We start from the raw sequence: 4,949 nt of genomic DNA on the forward strand, positions 1-4,949 counted from the left end.
TTATTTCTTGGTCTATTCCTCCTTGGACAGAGTCTGTATGATGTCCACCTCCTTGGCCTGGAGCACTCCTCCTAGCACTTATGTGCTTCCTTGTTCTTATACCTGCAGGTCTCAGCCTGGTCAGCCAGAAGCTTCTTGTCAGCCTTATCTGCCTTCAGCTTGTGGATATCCTCCATGAGGATCCACTTGTTTTTGTACACATTGCCCTTTACCTTCAGGTAGAGGCTGTGATATATGTGGTCGTCAATGTTAGATTCACGGTATCTCTGAGCAGCCAAAACAGAATCTGCATCCTCTGCATGAAGGTGACCTTCTCCTGCATTGGAGCATTAGCTGTACTCTTCTGCTTAACTATGCCCACATGTCTGTGCCTCTGGGGAGCCAAGGTATTTTTCTGACATGCAGCCCCATAATGGATAGTCACTGTTTTGTGGATGATCAGCCATTTTTGATCAGCTTCCAGATCTGATCCAGATCTGATAGTTGGCCTTGGACATTACATTGGTCTCACTGGGATCCAACCAGATCTTCTTTTAGCCACAGCAGAGGACACTAGAGGCAAGCCTCTTCTGAAGCCTCAGCTTCCTTCTGGCTGCAGCTGTAGCTGTGAAAGGAAAGAGCCCAATATAGTTTGAAGCTTTTTATAATATGTATAAGATTTAAACATTAAATACTTGTAACATATTACATGAATATAACATACCAATATATTCACACAATCATCTTCATTTGTTAACAGTTCACACACACACATATATATTTAATAAAGGTAACACAAAACTCACAGGCTATATCTGGCCTGCCACTTATTTTTGTTTGTTTGTTTGTTTGTTCCAATAGGGGATACTGGTGATTAAACTTTGGGGCACTGAGCCACATCCGCAGCCCTATTTTGTATTTTATTTAGAGACAGTGTCTCAGTGAGTTTCTTAGCACCTTGCTTTTGCTGAAGCTGGCTTTGAGAATCATGAGGTCTTCCAGCCTTAGCATCACAAGCCAATATAAACAATATTGTATGGTAACACAATCACACTAATTTATTTTATAAGTTGTCTGTAATCGCTTTCTTGCTAAAACACCAGAGTTGAGTAGTTGGGACAGAGAACTACCAGTCTGAAAATTCTAAAGGATTTACTATCCTGTTACCAAAAAAAAAAAAAGTGTGCTGACCCATGGGCTTCATGAATGTGTCATATTGTAAGCTAAATATTTCACTTGCTATTCCAATAAGTGTCCTTTTTATGTTTGAAATTTTCCTCTTCTAGATTTTGACTAATGTGTTTAAAATAGAATACAATATGAAAAAAGCCTAAATGTCTATATTAGTATATGCATATTATATTCACTAGTACTGAATATTGCTTTGCATGATCATTTTATAGCTGATTATATATATATATATATATATATATATATATATATATATGCTGAGGGCCATTACCAAGTAGGAATGACGCATCGAAATTTCCTTGCCAAGCATACCCCATGCTGCTTAGAGGACATTTGATGGAACATTGCATACATGCTTTAATAAGGTGACCTTGCTCAAGGACCAAGGCGGATCCGGGTTTAGAGCTGATCAGGTTTGAGGAAGTAACCGGTTCCTTGAGTTTAAGGCATTGCCAGTTTAAGATAATGGGTTTTAGGGAAGTTAGAGGTTGAAGATTATTGCTGGGATTAGGGTGTTCCTGCTGCTTGTTCCTGTTGAGTTCTCGAGAGATTAAAATGGGATTTGGAGATAGCCTCGTGGGGTAGGTTTGTGCGGGCAGACAGCAGAATGGGTTTGCCCCTGGACCTGTGTGGAGGCGGTGTGAGAGCGGGAATAAAGAATTGCTGTTTGAACCTACAAAGGTGTGTGGTGGCTTGTGATTCTGGTGCCAAGCCGAGACCTTGGCATATATATATAATTTTTTTTAAATGTGTAATTTTTGTAAACAATCTATTTTAAAGACTCATGTCTCATCTGAATTTGTGGTCACTTAGACTTTATTCAAGGCCAAGAGGCATACACTTTTCAACATTATGAATCACACCTCCCTTGGCTTTGAGCCAAAATGTATTTTATAGGAAGTTGTATTACAGTTCTCAACATCATTAAAAACTACAGGGATATAAATAGCTCTTTTCTCTGCCCCAAGGCCTTGGATCCCCCCCCCCACATTGTGTGAAGTATAAAAAGAGTCACATTATTTATAGAAACCTAAAGAGAAAATAATGGTAGCTGACATTTGTTGAGCTTCCATGGTACTTCCATGTACATTTTCTCATTTCATCTACACAAGCACCTTAAGAAGGAGGGTGGTGTATTATTGCTGCTTTACACATATGAAAATGAAGGCTTAATTAATATACTGGCTCAAGATCACACAACCTATAACTGACAGAGCTGGAGCTCACACATAGAGTTGTTAGATTATCAAGGAAAGGCTCTTAACCACTATTAAATAATAGGGGTGCGTATTTATACACTTTGAAATACCTTCACACAAGGTGACATATGTTAATTATCTTGATTTAATTATTTGTAAAATCATTAACATCACTTTACACCCCATCATGCATATAATAATAAATTTAATTTAAGTATAACTTATTATAACAGTTTCTAAATAAAAAATACTTTCACCTGCCTTTAAACATGGTAAGATAACCAGGCTCAAGAATATAACAGAGTTTCCTGGTAAACTAATATCTTCATTTCCTTCACTGGCAGACCTCAGTGGGAATGTCATTTTTTTTTTTTTTTTTTGCTGCCATTCCTCTCTTGTTGCCTAGTCTCTCCTCCATTCCCCACACACCTGTATACCTTGGAGTGAGTTGAGATCATGCCTTTGTGGGGTCTCTGGCTTCTCACTCTATTTATAATCCTCAGCCTGTAGACATGTCTCAGTTTCTATCTATCTATCTATCTATCTATCTATCTATCTATCTATCTATCTATCTATCTGTTTGTTTATTTATTTATTTATTTATTTTATTGGTCGTTCAAAACATTACAAAGATTGCAGAATCACTAGCTCTGAGACCCAGCAGCATTTTCATCCCCCGCCCCGGGCCAGGGTGGAGTGGAGTGGGTTAAGGCGGGGTGAAGAGGTTGGGGCAGGCGAAGGGACTGGAGCATCCTCATTGGCTGGCGGTTAGTGTCCGACCTGAGTCCGGAACCGCGTCCCCATTCACTGTCTTCACCCCTCATCCCAATCCAATCTCCCATCCCCCACCCCCGCCACCCGGGCCCTACTTACCTCCTGTCTCCTCGCCTGTCCCCTTTCCTTCCCAGCACCGTCACCCTTGGGGCTGGCAGGGGCTGCTCTCTGATACGCGAGAGAAGTCCCCAGGTTGGAACTTAACTCCGCACTCGTGATAGGGAGCCAGGGGGAGGCAGAAAGAGATAGGGGGAAGGGCGGAGAGGCGAGGAGAGCATAGAGGAGGCAGGAGAGAAGTGAGGCGAGAGAAAGAGAGAGAGAGAGAGAGAGATCCCTGCGGATCCTGAGCCAGAGGGCGGGCAGAGGGAGGGGAAGGAGTCGCCAGAGCCATCGGGGAGCAGAGGCAGCGGCTCCGTGGAGGCGGCAGTGACAGCCCGGCGGCCGCTTAGCTGCCTGCTGGGAGCTCGGCGCTTCGCGGGTCCTTGCCCTGGGCAGCTGCTCCCTGGCCGAGCGGAGCCGGGGCACCCGGACACAGTCTTCTCTTCCTCTCCTAAACCTGACCTCCTCGCAGCTCGGGGGCGGCTCCGGGGCTGAGATAGGACAGGGCTCTGAGGTCCTGCCGGGCAGCTCGAGAGCAGGCGGAGACACGCTCTGGCGAGGGGGTGGGAGGACGGGCATCCTGGTAGCCCCTTCCCTCTTTCCGCCGGAGTTGAATCTGTGCTGGCCATGTCCAGGTGCTGGGCTTCCGGACCGATATCCACTCCCCATTCCCGCCCTAGGCCGCCTTTTCTTGCTGCCCAAAGTGGAGGCGGAAGCCCTGGGACTGGCTCGATCCCATGGGGAACAGGGGCAGATGAGGAAAACATGCAAGGCAGGGAGGCGCGGCATAGCTCCAGGGCTCCGGTGGCTTCTCCACCCTCAGGCTACGTTTGTGGGCTTCAGCCTCCCGCCCGGCCCTGGAGCAGCGGGGCTACGGACCCTGTAGCCACAGGCTGCGGGGCGGCGCGCAGGCAGCAGGATCCCTCCTCAGGTGCAGACATAAAAGCTTATGGCTCTTGAACAACGCGGGCAGAGCTTTGCCAATCGATGTCTAATTGGACGCTTCTGATTAAGAGGATTCGAGCTCTAAGGTAACTCGAGCGGCGGGCATCTGGAGGCTGAGGGTACTTTAGAATAATAAGATCTTTCTGAGAAATGGAATGTGTCATTGGACATTCTAGCAGATTCTCCTTGCGGTGTACTTTGATAATCCATCTGGAGGGAGAAGACTGCAGAAAGAGAAGGCGATCGCGGAAAAGCTGTGCAAGCGGTGTCTGTGAGCACCCCCTGCCAAGCCCAGGCTGACCCCAAGGGCGGCTTGGGTTTGGACAACTTCAAAACCTTTGGCAGAACTTAAGAAAATCAAAGTTACACCATCCTTCCCTGGTAGGGTAATACCGAGCTGAGGGGAGTATGGTTTGTTGCTTGCCCCCTCATCCATTCAAGAGCTGAGATTATACATATCCCATTTATTTTTTGAGCTCTTGATTGCTAAAAATAACAGAAAAAAAAAGAAAAAAAAAAGACATGTCTCAGTTTCTGAGTCTAGTAAACAAGAAAAGGAGCTGCTGTCTCTCCTGCACAAATCACTGGTCTGGAAGGTGACCTACTGCAAATCGCAGAGAGAGCTGACCCACGGGAAGGGGCAACAGGGTTGAGTTCCCCTGGGTCCCCTACCCTTCAAAGTCTTCATGGCTGGTAGACTGAGTGTAGTGGGTAGTGAGACTCTCTGAGGGTTGAAATCTCTAGTCATCTGGCTTTGACACT

At 45.8% G+C, this 4,949-nt stretch overlaps 1 pseudogene; it reads right to left on the reverse strand.

Moving 5' to 3' along the window:
* On the reverse strand, positions 1 to 3,911 carry LOC144373157 (large ribosomal subunit protein eL19 pseudogene; annotated as a pseudogene).
* Between the last annotated feature and the right edge of the window lie 1,038 nt (positions 3,912 to 4,949).

This window comes from Ictidomys tridecemlineatus, unplaced genomic scaffold, assembly GCF_052094955.1.
Source record: "Ictidomys tridecemlineatus isolate mIctTri1 unplaced genomic scaffold, mIctTri1.hap1 Scaffold_265, whole genome shotgun sequence".
NCBI lineage: Eukaryota > Metazoa > Chordata > Mammalia > Rodentia > Sciuridae > Ictidomys > Ictidomys tridecemlineatus.